Genomic DNA, 15,269 nt, shown 5'->3' on the forward strand with positions numbered 1-15,269 from the left:
CGGAGCTTCTGCAGGTTGTGGTTGTCCTGTAGGCTCGTGGTTTCATTAATAACTATTGACACACCTTAGTAGTAAAACCTTACTCGTACAATTTGGTATACGTGTTTGAGATTTCTGTTAACCTGTAAAAACGTGGGACCCATTTCTCTGTCCACATTTTTCACAATACTTAAACACTTCAATATAACGTTTCTCAGATTTGAGAATCTTTCTATGAGTTCAGCTGCCATGACAGTAATTTATGAACGGCTTTTAATTGGTGAAATTAATGGCTTATTTGCAGGGAATATAAGAAAATGGGACTCTTTAGCCTCATTAATGATATTCAACACACATTAACTGGTTAAAATATATTTGAGATATGCCACACATGCACACACCAGCAACTACACGGAAACCAGTGCACAGTGCACATGTCTAGCACATTCTGATGTCATTCTCAGATCTGATTAGCAGCAAACAGAATTAATCCAAACAAATTTTCTCTTCAGAAATCTGTCTATGGGCATATAGCAACTTTTGTTTTCAGAAGTCTTTCTTGAAAAGTATATGAAATCACCAAAGCTGTACTTCCCTATATTTGTAGAATTAGCTGTCAGGAGATTTGGTTTTGTCCTTGATGATCAATTTCTGTGTGATGAAATTAGTATAGGTACCCAGCAGGTACATTCATCCATATATTAAAAGCCTATAAATATTTAGCTCAAGACAATAATGGGGAAAAGAATTTCTGGAAAGATTCACAGAAAAGACAATAGTTTAACCAAGTGTATATATATATATATATATATATATATATATATATATATATATATATATATACACAGTGTAAAACTTTGCCAATGCATGGGACATTTAAGAACAGACTTTATCCAAAGAAATACCACATAGGAGGATTTTGAGAATATGGTTTATTTATGAAATAAAACCATGTCTGAAACTTTAGTATCTTTTGTGTAAAGATGATATGGAGACAAGGTGATAAAGGGACCTATGTGGCATAATTTTGTGTTTCTTTAACATTTTTGTGCATAACTCACAGAAAACATATTTTTCATTGCATGACCCCAGATACAAACACAAAACTGAAAAAGAAAATGCATTTCCCCAAGCAGTTAATATTCACTCTAATAAAATATATTTTATATTCATCTGATCTCTCCTATTCTAGTTCATTGGAGTATAGATGTTGAAGTAATGGATTTATTTAACACAAAAGTAAACAAAGTGTAGTTACCCTAAAATATTTAACTTCCTACGTGAATGTACGATTGTTTCTGTCAAGAGTAAGAAATACTACTGCATGTTGAGAAAGAGTATGAAAACATCAAAAGGTTTTGAAGATACTTAATAGCATTTTTGTCCCTTGAAAAAAGGGAGTTACATTTTCTTTTATTTTGTTATTTATTTCTTTATTTATTATTTATTACAATTTATTCACTTTGTATCCAGGCTGTAGACTCCCTCCCTCATCTTCTCCCAGTCCCACCCTCCCTCCTCTTCTCCCCATATGCCCCTCCCCTAGTCCCCTGATAAGGGAGGACCTCCTCCCCTTTTATCTGATCCTAGCCTCTTTGATCACCACCTCCTGGTGGGTGCAACCTCACCAGGCCACAGAGAAAGAAAATGCAGCTAGTCCTGATGGGAGTTACAGTTTCAGTAACATTAGGACCTTAAATTACATGATAACCATATAGAATTGTGCTTTCAATTAAAGCTATTGTGCAAGCTAATGTCAGATCTACAATAAGTAATAAGAACCACATAGAATAAGTACTAGAAACATTTACTTACAAGTATTTATTCAGAATATTACTATATCATTTAATAATCAATTTGAAAAATATTAAGTGAATATTTTACTTCTGATTCCTATGAAGTATTTAAATTCACATTTATAAAAATGTGAGAAATCAATTACAAATTATATAGCAGTCCTATGAGATGTGTTTTCTGATAGGCAGGATATCTTAGATAATGTTGGATCACTTAATGCTTTAAATTAGTGAGTTTGAGGTTAATATTACTTTCAGGAAAAATGTCCTAGTTTCACAAAAAGGAGATAGATTGTGTGATTGGAGCCCAGGAATGGAATGGGGTTTTCATACTATTCTAACAGATACACTACAGACATATAAGCCTGCTGCTAGTTTTGTGTACTTTGGGTTAGTAAAAACTGAGTCATAAATGAGTAGGATGACTGGGACATGATGGCTAGTTTTATCACAATATTTAATGGTAACAATAAATGATGAGAGTGATAACTGATGTGGTCTAGAAAGATTGCCAGGCTTATGTGAGTTGTGAATAGAGTTGCTGGTACCAGCCATCAGAATGATATATCAGGATGACAATACAGTATAATTGTATTCATCCTTTACAAATCATGCCATTATCGCCTGAGATTATCCTGGATTAGAAAATTCTGAGCAGATTTATCATGAAAACACACTGGAAATTTGGCACTGGAAGCAAACTTATTTGCTCAATGCTCCCTCTCAAGAGTATTTTGAAGTTGGATTCAAGGTGAGTGCTACGAATATATTCCGTTGTTATCACTGGAAGTGACAGCAGCTTAGAGGGTACCCATAGGAAAACATTCCTTCGAGACTAGGGGCTTTTAAAAATCCTCCATATTTAGGCACAAGCCTCAACTAAACTTTGGTCTGTTTAGTACTTTTTCCTAAGCACTGCGAAATTCATTAAAACTTTTCACTCGCTACGGGACTCACTTTGAACTTTCAAAGTACGAATTATTTGATCAAAATTCTCCTAGTTTCGCCTTAAAAATCTCTCTACACTTTTATCTTTACAGTCTGCTTCAGTTCTCTCAGCAAGGTGCTCCACACTTCTGTGGCAGAGCTGATGCTTTTCTCTGTTCTTTTGCTTCCACCTGCTTTTCCTTCTTCCCGATCAATGTGTTGTTCCATTTGTCTTTCTTTTTCAGATCAATATTTCGAGATGCTCCAGCAGCATGCACTTTTTAAGAACATCCCTTGGCTATTTGTGCTCTGTACCTTTGTTTAAAAGTAGCATTCCTGTATAGAGCCTATCAAGGTGAAAGATGAGATGATGCCTGGCTTTAGGAAAAATTGATATGAACTTATTCTGAACTGTTCAGCATTGCTGCTTGGAGAATGGAATTTCCTAGTGAAGTTATCAATATTAAATACTGAGCAAGAAATGACAATATAAAACCACTCTAAGGGAATACTGACAACTGCAAATCTAAGAGTAGAGACTCATGATGTGTGCATTGGGGCTTATGTGAGGCTTTTTGTGAGATGCTTTTGTTTTGTGTTCTCACATGAAATAACACAATAGAAGAAATGTAAGTATTAGTAAGTTCTTTCAATGCCTGTTTTTCGTTTGTTTGTTTGTTTGTTTCTGGGTTATCTCACTCAAGATGACCTCTTCTAGTTCCATCCATTTGCCTGCAAATTTAATGATTTCCTTGCTTTTAATTGATGAGTAGCATTCCAATGTGTGAATGTACCACAATTTCTGGATTCATTCCTCTGTCGAGGAATGTCTAGGTTGTTTCCAGATTCTGGCTATCACAAATAAAGTTACTATGAACGTAGTTGAGCAAATGTCCTTATTGAATGCTGGGGTATCTTCTGGGCATATGCCCAGGAATGGTATTGCTGGATCTTGAGGTAGTGCTATTCCCAATTTTCTGAGAAAGCACCAGATTGATTTCCAAAGTGGTTGCACTCCCACCAGCAGTGAACGAGGGTTCTGCTTTCTCCACATCCTCTCCAGCATGTTTTCTCATTTGAGTTTTTGATCTTAACCATTCTGATAGGTGTAAGATGGAATCTCAGAGTTGTTTTGATTTGCATTGTCCTGATGACTAAGATGTTGACAATTTCTTTAAGAGTTTCTCTGCCATTCTGTATTCCTCTGTTGAGAATTCTCTGCTTAGCTCTGTACCCCATTTTTAATTGGATTATTTGGTTTGTTGGTGTCTAATTTCTTGAGTTCTTTATGTATTTTCAATAGCAACCCTCTATTGGATGTAGGATATAGACTCACTCACAAGCAGATATTCACCGTGTAATATAGGATAGCCATCTACAGACCTAAAGAAGCTAAACAACAATGAAGTCGTTGGGGAAGATATTTAAATCTCATTCAGAATGCAAACAGAATAGACAAAAAAAGCAGTGGAAGAGAGGAACCCGGATGGGAGCCTATGATGGAGGGTCCTCTAAAATGATTCACCCAACAGGGGATCGAAGCAGATGCTGAGACTCAAGGAGAATCTTTGGGCAGAGTTCAGGGACTCTTAGGGAGAAAGAAGGAGGTGGGAATAGAGGGACATGGAAAGAAAAAGAAACCCACAAGGAAACCAACAAATCTGAAAGATCTGTGCTCAGGGGGTCCTGCAGAGTTTGATGCACCAATGGAGGACCATGCACAGAGAGGAACTAGGCCCCCTGCTCAGATGTGGCCAATTGGCAGCTCAGGCTCCATGTGGATCTTTGAGTGAGGGGATCAGAGGCTGCCTGTCTCATGAACTCAGTTGAGTGCTCTTTGATCACTCTCTCCTGATGATTTAGCCTTGCCAGGCCACGGAAGAGTAGTATCCAGGCAGTCTTGATGAGACTTATCAAGCTATGGCCAGATGACAACAGTGGAGAACTCCCCCTTTCAGTGAACTAGAAGAAGGGGATGAAGAGGGAAGAAAGAGGGAGGGTGGGACTGGGGGGAGTTGAGGGAGGAAGCTTCAATCAGGATATATAATGAATAAATTGTGAAAAAAAATAAAATAAGTTCTTTCCAATAAGTTCTTTGCATGTGCAAGCTTTTTCATTGCTTCAGACAGATATGTGAGAAAAGATCTTAACTGATGAGAGATGTGCTTAGCTCGTGGTTTTCTGTGCACAGTGAAAGGCCGTCACTGTGTGTGACAGAAGCAAGAATGAACATCACGTGGAGACCATGGGCTAGAGCACTGCTGTTCAACTCCTTCTGGCCAGCAAGCACAGAGATAGGGATTTGGGGAGGCCAAAGAATACAAAGAATAACTATCGGGGAAATGCCCAAGTGACCTGCATTTCTTCAACTGAGTGAAACCTCATATTTCCAAAGTAAATAAGTATTTTATCTAAAAATGTTTAATACTAACTTCTATGGGAAATTCTGTATATAATTTATAATAATTATAACTTCAACAAAAAATTACGTTATGAAATTATTATATTATGAATCCAACATTGATGAAGTCAGAGTCGTCATGATAAAATTCACCTCCCCAAACCCAGCTCTGACCCCTGCTTCTTTGGAAATGCAGAAACTTTTAGTGAGACATGAATCTAAGCCATAACACTCAACCCTATCCCTCAAAGCTTCTATCCACCTTATTATGAAAAGGTTGACTTAATAAAGCAAATGGCTGTGTTAAAAATCATTCTGGCGGGGGGGGGGAATCATTCTGGCTGGGCTGGGTGGGGAAGAACTCCATTTTTCTTAAGGGGCTGCCCTCTGGGAGGTTGGCCATGCTCCAGAGAGTACATGAACAGCACAAATTAGAACTTCTTCCTCATCGTCATTTTCTTCTCCTTCTTCTTCCTCCTTCTTGTGCATGTTGGGGTCACAAGGCTGACAGGATGAATATGAAAGTGAGTGTGATCAAAGCGCATGACGAGAAATTTTCAAATAATTAATAAAACTATCATGTTGGGGAAAAGTAACAGCAACAACAAGAGAGTTATCTTTCTCAGAATGGACAAATGGCTCAGTTTTTAAGAGCATTTACTGTTCTTGCAGAAGACCTGATAGCCTAGCACACACAACCACTTGTAACTACTGCTACAGGGGATTACAATGTCTCTGTTTCCCAGGGGCACCTGCATATCTTTAAGTATCCACATAGAGATGCACATATACACATAATAGAAAATTATATAAGAATAAATAAGCATTTCCATTAACATATTTATTTTTGTGGACTGTACATATCATCTCTTAGAATAATTGAATAGTATATTCAGCAGTTCTTAATGTTTTTAAATGCTTACCAATGCCTCAAAATAAACATTATGCTAAAGTACTTATACTGAGGAAAAAAATAAAGTTTTATTTTAAGGTCTCTTTAATTGAGCAAGGATGTGTAACAGTAATCCTTTTGTAAACTTCCCAGAATTGACTTGGAATGAAAGCCTGTTTGTGTAGAATTGAATTCAGATTCCCTTTCTATGTGAAAGATTAGAGCTATCAGCGTCTATTCACTGTTTGAGGTGAGTGCAAATTTAAAGCCAGAATGGCCACTTAGGTGTATGATTTAATTTCTGGCTTATGTTCTCAGTTATAGTGAGTGCTATGCATCCTTCTAATATTAAAAGGAGCAAGCTAGGTGCGTTGTTTTCTACTATATAAAATATAAAACCAATAAGGAAAAAATAACCTTAGAGCCCTATCATCTATCTATCTATCCATCTATCTATTAATCAATCATTTATCTAATCATTTATCATCTATGAATTAACTAACTATTTTCTGTCTGCCTACCTAATTATCAATGTTTATAATACTTTATAGTTTTGTTTATGTCAAATAGCCTTTATTTCTTTGTCATATAAATGATTGTTTCAGATTAGGCATTCAAAAAGTACATTTAATAATATCAATTAAAGTTGAATCCACAAGAAAACTAAACTGCTTTAATTTGCCGTTCAATCTATTGATTACTTAAAATATTACACTATAATTAAGTTAAGCCTTTTGAGACACCAGAATATAATTTATGATTATTTTACAACTTCTTTATTCATTTTCAAAAATATTACATATGTGCAAAAGGCAACTTCAATAATAATAAATAGCACACTTGTTATTAATATTGTATATATGTTCTTAGGCACTCAACTCAGAGGAAGACACTGTAATTTTTTTTTTTTTTTTTTTAGCTTGTGGAACCAAACAACTTTATTATTTTTTAACTTTTTTTATTTTTTATTAATTACACTTTATTCATTTTGTTATCCCATAAGCCCCTCCCTCTTCCCCTCCGATCCCACCCTCCCTCCCTTTCTGCATGCATGCCCCTCCCCAAGTCCACTGATAGGGGAGGTTCTCCTCTCCTTTCTGATCTTTGTCTATCAGATCTCATCAGGAGTGGCTGCATTGTCCTCTTCTGTGGCCTGGTAAGGCTGCTTCCCCCTTAGGGGGAGGTGATCAAAGAGCAGGCCAATCAGATTATGTCAGAGGCAGTCCCTCTTCCCATTACTAGGTAACCCACTTGGACACTGAACTGCCATGGGCTACATCTGTGAAGGGGTTCTAGGTTACCTCCATGAATAGTCCTTGGTTGGAGTATGAGTCTCTGGGAAGTTCCCTGTGTTCAAATTTTCTTGTTCTGTTGCTCTCCTTGTTTTTATGAACTCAGATTATTCCATTTCAAAAAGTATCTAAAAAATACAAAATCTCAAAGTACAAAGAGTACATGATATGATCAAGTATTGAAGTGAATTTGATATTTCTACTAAGCAGGCACACTAAGGAGCTTTCTCTGGCATGAACTCAGTGACAAGCTCCCTGATCACCTCTCCCTGAGGGGGGAGTAGTCTTACCAGTCCACAGAGAAAGACAATGCAGCCAGTCCTGATGAGACCTGATAGGCTAGGGTCAGATAAAAGGGGAGTAGGACCAGGCCTATCAGTGGAATGGGGAAGGTGCATAGGGGGAGAAGAGGGAGGGAGGGTAGGATTGGGAGGAGACAAGGGAGGGGGAACACAGCTGGGATACAAATTTAATAAATTGTAATAAATGATAATAAAAAAAGTTTCTCATATATATTATGCCTTCAAAAGAATTACCTTCTTGTATCCTTTGTTATTTTCATGTAAGTTTTATTTTAGGCAAACTCTGATTATACATATTAATAAGTATGATAAAACTGATTATGTTCTGTTAATACAGTGAATTTTATTTACATGGTTTTTAACTCATATTGGAATAAATATATCAATACTTTTAACGTATTAATTGAAGAAAGAACAACCATGATTAATTGTAGTCTTCACATAATGTTCTATAGAATACATTAGATTTAGTAGAAAACTTTAATCATGAAGAAAAAAAATGAGGAAAATATAAAGAAGGAGAAAAATAGTTTCATTAAGTTTATTCTATTGGACTTTTATTAAAATACCACAAAATCTCATCTTGTACTATGTTTTCCCCATGTAAACAAAAAAAAAAATGATATCCTTCAACAAGCATAGAAAAAGTGGGACCTAGTATTTGGGTGGATATGAATGTTCTTTGTTTCCTAAAGCTTTCAGTAAAATGTGAAAATAAGCAAACATAAGTTCATCAATATATATGAGCAAGGGTATTCATAACAGTGTCTGTTTGTGTGTGTGTGTGTGTGTATTTGTGTTTGATAGCTTATTCATAGACAACTTCTTTTGAAACTCCACACAATGGAATACATAATCATCTTAAAGTTATATAGATAGGACTCACACTTACCATGATACGAAAGACAGAATTAATGTTATTCAAACTATACAGGTACTTAAGAATTAGATAAGATATTTTAGGCAGTTATGTTTTGCTTCACAATGCTTTATGCTTGTTTTTAGAATTAGAAATTTTTTTCTAAATACATTTCTATTAATTAAATATAGTTGACATTATAGCTAAGGGTTAAAATCATCTTGCTTTTGATTATTTGTGATGTGTTACTTTCAATTGAATATAAGAATGAGTTCTTTGCAGTTGAATCACTTGGCATATTGTACTGTCTCATTACAAGAAGGAAAGAATAGTTTTGAAACTCACAAAGGGAATAAAATAATGAGTCAAATAATATTTTTAATATAAAATGGTGCTTGTAATGAAACTTTTGGAAGCCTCTTGAGTATATAAGTAATATTATAAGATTGTATTTTCTACTTACTAATGTATATAAAATATTCTAAATAGAACACATTTTTGAAATTGAATTTATAACTAAATGATTCCTGAAGGTGGGTGAAATCTGCAAAAATGAGCACAAAGAAAAATGATATTAGATGTATTTTCTAGAGGAGAGAACAAGGACATGGAGAGGACACAAAAGAACACAGGATCTCTAAAGCTTTGTAAAGTATAAAATGATGACCAAAGTATAACAAAATATACCTAGGTATAAAAAGAATATTGTTGACTAGATTACAAGGTTTATATATTTAAAGAAGACAATCAACAGTTCTGTCAAAGATAAACAACTTGTTGGGTATGGTGATGCATGCACATCAGCACTCAGGAGGCAGAGGCATATGGATCCCTGTGAGGTTGAGGGCATCCTGGTCTAAATAGTGAGTTCCAGGCCTGTGAGGGCCACATGGTGAAATCCTGTCTTTCAGACACAATATGATCAACTCATAAATTTTGAAATTTTTGTTTCTAAGTTTTTTGAAAGAAATAACATAACGTTTCAATACATCTTACATAGTGTAAATTAATATACTGACCTTTTAATTATAAATTGGTTAACTGAATCATGAACTCGATGCCTTCAATGGATGCATGACACGAACATTTTTATGGAAACAAAGATAAGGACTAAATTGAGCTTTGATAAGTCTAATAAACTTCAAACATCAAGTTTGGGGAGCTGGCTAAACAGTCTTTGTTACTGTAAACCTTTGTACAGAAAAACCTCTACCCTGTTACTGGTTGAAGGTTATTTGAGAGTTATTGAAAATTTATTTTATTTTTCTTGGGACAAAAAAAAATCAAACCTTGCATCTTGGTCCACCAGTAGATCAAATAAAATAGGCTATGTTGGATAAAAATAAGGCCTGCATCTTCTATCTAAGCTAAATGAGCATAATGTGTGAAAAATAACACAAAATTAAACCTGCAATGCCTTATTTTTTATTTTGGTATTATGAAAGGTTTTAAAATTCTCTCAAAGCTCAATCAGGGTTTTTTCTGAGACTGATACTCCAGCCAAGAACCACTCATGGAGATGGCCTGGGACCCCTGCACAGAGATAACCTATGGCAGTTCAGTATCCAAGTAGCCTCCATAGTAATGGGGACAGGGACTGTCTCTGACATGAACTGATTGGCCTATTCTTTGATCACCTCCCCCTGAGGGGGTAGCAGCCTTACCAGGCCACAGAGGAAGACAATGTGGCCACTCCTGATAAGACCTGATAGACTAGGATCAGAGAAAAAGGGAGGAGGACGTCCTTTAACAGTGGACTGGGGGAGGGGAATGAGTGGGAAGAGGAAGGAAGGGTGGGATTGGGAGGGGAAGAGAGAGGGGGCTACATGTGGGATACAAAGTGAATAAACTACAATTAATAAAAATTAAAATTAAAAAATCTTGATCAAGTTAAAATCCACTGTATCTACTCCAAAATGTCAAGAACATTCAATGAACACAGGAAAAACTCAATCTAGATGTCAGGTCAGGACAATGAAAATTTCAGGAATGTTATATGTATGTAGAAACAGTGCATCTAAGGTACCTTTTAAGGCCCTGGTTCTTACACAAACAACACACACACACACACACATACACTCGCGCGTATGCATACACACACAAAGATTCTAGATTTTACAAGTTTTAGACACTTTTCAAATAAGACAATGTATTTTTTTAAGAATTCTGATTAATAATTTACTACTAACTGACCAAGCAATTCAATATTCAGCTAAAATAATTTTGTATTTATGTCAAAATGTTTATTCTACCGAACCCATTGAACGTATTATTACATAGACAGGCAGGTCTTTATAGTTCCAGGGCTTTCAAAGGCAATCATTTGAAATTATAAGCATTCCATTCTTTCATCCATAATGTTCTACAATTACAAATTGCAAGCACAGGTAGCTCAGGCCAACATTCATCATAAAAAACAGGTGGCTTCAAACAGTGGCGATTCCACAACTAATCATTCTTCATTCTGTCTGGAATAAAGGATCACACAGGAATGGCGTTATATCATTCTATAAAGCAGAACTTATTATGAGTTATGTGACTGCTCAATTTTTAATTTATGAATTCAGTATCAATCCAGTTAGAGATATTGATAACAGCTCATTTTTTCCCCACAGGAATCAGCTTTGAATTAAATATAAGGAAACATGACACAGAAGCGCATACAGCACAATATGTTTCTGTTCTTAACCTTGTAAACCGTGCTTAACCATGCTGCCTGGTCACTAGATAATTTGACATAATATAAACAAAATGTTTGTCCCAAAGCCACTAAGAATCCTAGTGTAATTTTTTTAATTGCTGACGCTAGAATGATGTTCAGTAAGAGATGGTAAAACCAGAAAGTAAACACTACAATTCGTTATTTCTAGAAAGACTGACAACACAAATTACTGTGAAAACCTAAATATAAATCTTCTGTATGTTGTCAAAACTAATTGACTCAATTTTAAATATTTTGTAGAGTGTTTCACATATTAAATTTCTTATAGTTAGCAAAGGAAAGCAGTTGAACTCTGAAGCCTTGTAAGGAAATGAATGATTGAAATGTAATAGCCCATATATTTTAATTATATTTTTGTTTAAATGGTTTTAAAGACTGATTATCTATTTTCTTCATTGAAAATATTGAGCCGTGAACTATTATCTTTTGTCTAAGACACTACTGTTTTCAATTGAAATCTCCTTCCAGGATCAAAGCACACTTTTCTTTCGACCCTGAATGTTGTTGGGGGCTAAGAGATAAGTTTTCACTAAAAACTACATACAATTGACCTGGCTAATGAATGCTCTTATATCAATTATACTCCCTTATTGCATAAACTTCCTAACAAATATAAACCCTAAAATACAACGGTCTGAAATTTATTTAGTCTCTATAGTTCAGTAATAATAATTTCTGACATAGAAATTATACATAAATATTATATGTTGTCTTATATAAATTTTTCAGATTTTTTTTACTTTATAGGAATGTAATGTTATCTTGATTTTAGGTATTTTAATGTTCATATACAAAATATTAATTTTAATTCCACTATACCTAGTAACTGTTCCAATAATGCTTCATTCTCTTATCATAAGAAGAATATTGCAAATACAATTTTAATTGTTAATAAATATCACGGTAAGCTACAGTCACACAATTTGTGACACTTTTCTTGGCTTTCTTAGGCACTGTTTACATTTTTCAGTCACTCAAATATTTATGAACTTTTTTTTTTGATACCATACACCTCTACTGTAGCAACAAAGCATGATGACCCAGAGGCAAGACCGGAAGGAAAGGATTTATTCAGCTTATATTTCCACATTGGTTTTCATTATCAAAGGAAGTCAGGACAGGAACTCAAACAGGGCAGGAACCTGGAGGCAGAAAATGATGTAGAGGCCATGAAGGAATGTTGCTGACTGGCTTATATCATATGGTTTGTTCAACCTGCCTTCTTACAGAAGCCAGGACCACCAGCCTAGGCAAGGAACCAGCAACAATGGGCTGTGCGCTCCCTCATTAAACTTTATCCTGTTAGGCCACAGAGGAGGACTTTGCAGCCAGCCTTGAAGATTCCTGATAAAACAGGGTCAAATGAAAGGGGAGGAGGTCCTCCCCTATCAGTGGACTTGGAAAGGGGCAGGGAGGAGACCAGGGAGGGAGTTGGGGAGGGGGAGGGAATGAGGGAGCGGGATAGAGCTGGGACACAGAGTTAACAAATTGTAACTAAAAATAAAAAAAAAAAAAACATTAATTGAGAACATTCCTTACAACTGGATCTCATGGAGGAATTTCTGCAACTGAGGCTCCTTTCTTTCTATTGACACCAGTTAGCTTGTGTCAAGTTGACATAAATCCAGCAAGTACAGCATAAAATTTGTTTGATAATAACATTTGGAAAGTAGGAATGACAATGAAGAAAACCATATTCAAAAGTAAATTCTTATATTATATGTAGGAAAAGCCAAGATGTTACCAGAAACCATGAATTGTCCATATAAGTAGACAGTCTGAGTAACCAGGCTATTGAGTTTTACAGTTCTCCAGAAGTTAGGTGGCTTGAGAGTCATTTGCAATTAAATACATAAACTGTGGAATAATAACAGGAGTGATTACTGTAAGGAATTCCGGGTGCTTCTTTTGCCTAATCCAACCTTCTGAGCAATGGTAACATTTTCCTAAGGTCTCAGGTACTAGAAGAAAATTAGCAGTACAGATGAGTGGGTTGGAGAGATGACTTGACAGTTAAGGACCCTTGCTGGTGTTGCAGTGTAACTAGGTTCAATTCACACCATGCACGTGATGCCTCACAACTATTTGTAATTTAGTCTAGTGAACTAGACATGTAATTATTACAGAGAGAGAGAGAGAGAGAGAGAGAGAGAGATACATAGCATGCACACACATACAAACACATACACAGAAAAAGAGAGAGAGAAAATGAGAGAGAATGAGTAGCTACCTTCAGCTGTAGCTACTCATCCCTGGGCATTACAATAATGCTAGCCAGCTTTCACTTTTTAATGTATGAAAATGTCTAAGCCCTATTGCACTGGCTTAGATACAGAACTGACTATGAACTAAATCTGCCTTCTTTGATTGCACTCAACTAAAGGATGGAAGACTCAAACATTATTCTTTCTCCTTTCCTGTGCTAACAACCATTACTAATTAACTGCCTACAGTTTCTCAACAGAAAATAAATCAGAGCACAGTGGAAGGTGGTTAGAAAAAGAACAGTTGTTACTTTGATGATAACACTATTACAGTTTTCCCTAATGTTCTCTACCATATTACTCTTTCAACCGTTCTAGTAATCCTACAAGTCCTTGTTTATATCCCTCTCATCACCACATTTCATGGTAAACTTACTATGTATATTAACACATGTTAACATCTCCAACACTTGTGTATGATATAAATGCAGTTTGGTTTATTTTTAATTAAATTTTTATTTTTATATTAATTACAGTTTATTCACTTTGTATTCCAGATGTAGCCCCCTTCCTCATTCCCTCACAATCCCACCTTCCCTCCCTCATCTCCTCCCTGTCCCATTCCAATTCCACTACTAGGGGAGGTCCTCCTCCCCTTTCATCTGACCCTAGCTTATCCAGTCTCAACAGAACTGGCTGTACTGTCTTTTTATGTGGCTTAGCAAGGCTGCTCGCTGATCCGAGAGAGGTGGTCAAAGAGCTAGCCACTGAGTTCATGTCAGAAATAGTCCCTGTTCCCCTTACTAGGGAATCCACTTGGATACTGGGTTGCTGTGGGCTACATCTGAGCAAGGGTTCTAGGTTACATCCATGAATGGTCCTTGATTGGAGTATCAGTGTTTATCCTGTACTATAATGTTAAATTCTACTTATAAGTGAGTACATACCATGTGTCTTCCTCGGTCTGGGTTACCTCTCTCAGGATTATCTTTTCTAGTCCCACCCATTTGCCAGCAAATATCATGATTTCTTTGTTTTTAACAGCTGAGTAGTATTCTGTTGTGTAATTGTGCCACAGTCTCTTTACCCATTCTTCAGTCTAGAGGCATCCAGGTTATTTGCAGAACCAGGGCTCAGAGGGGTTTGCTGAGACTGAAGCATCTACCAAGGACCATGCATGGATTGAATCTACACCCCATACAAATATGTAGCAGATGGGCAGCTCAGTCTTCATGTGGGTCCTCTGATAATGAAAGCTGGGGCTGTATCTGACACTGACTCAAAATCTTTTGCCAGCTTTTTGATCACTTCCCCCTGGCAGGACTGCCTTGCCAGGCCGCAGGGGAAGAGGACAAGCTCAGTGTTAATGTGAGCTTGGGTAGATAGGAAGGGAAGGAATAGGGGAAGGGATTGGGGGTTAGTGAAGAGTTAGTGGGGGACTGGGAGCCAAGGAGGATGTAAAGTGAATAAAAAATAATTTCCTGTCTCCAAGCATATAACACCCTCATCTTCTCTTTATCTCTTAGATTTCAACTGGGGTAAGGAGTTCTTTAAATTATTCTTTAGAATATTCAGTGAATAATAATATATCAGTTTTTTCTTCCTACAATGACTACAGGACATTGACAACTAATTGTCTGTATAGGAACACTGCTCAAAAGTTAATCACTAAAATATATAGCTTCTTCTCAGTCCTTAGTTCTTTTTTTTTTAAATATCAATGCTTATATTTCCTTTGCCATCTACATCCTGAACTCTGACCCATTGTGCTACCATGTTTTCTTTTTCTTTCCAGTTATTTATTTACTTAATCATTTTACAGTCCAATCCCAACCCCTTCCCTCCTCTCCTTCCAGTCTCATTCCCACAAACCCTCCTACCATTCCCCTCTCTCC

This window comes from Psammomys obesus, unplaced genomic scaffold (genome assembly GCF_907164565.1).
Source record: "Psammomys obesus unplaced genomic scaffold, mPsaObe1.curated_primary_1811, whole genome shotgun sequence".
Taxonomy (NCBI): Eukaryota; Metazoa; Chordata; class Mammalia; order Rodentia; family Muridae; genus Psammomys; species Psammomys obesus.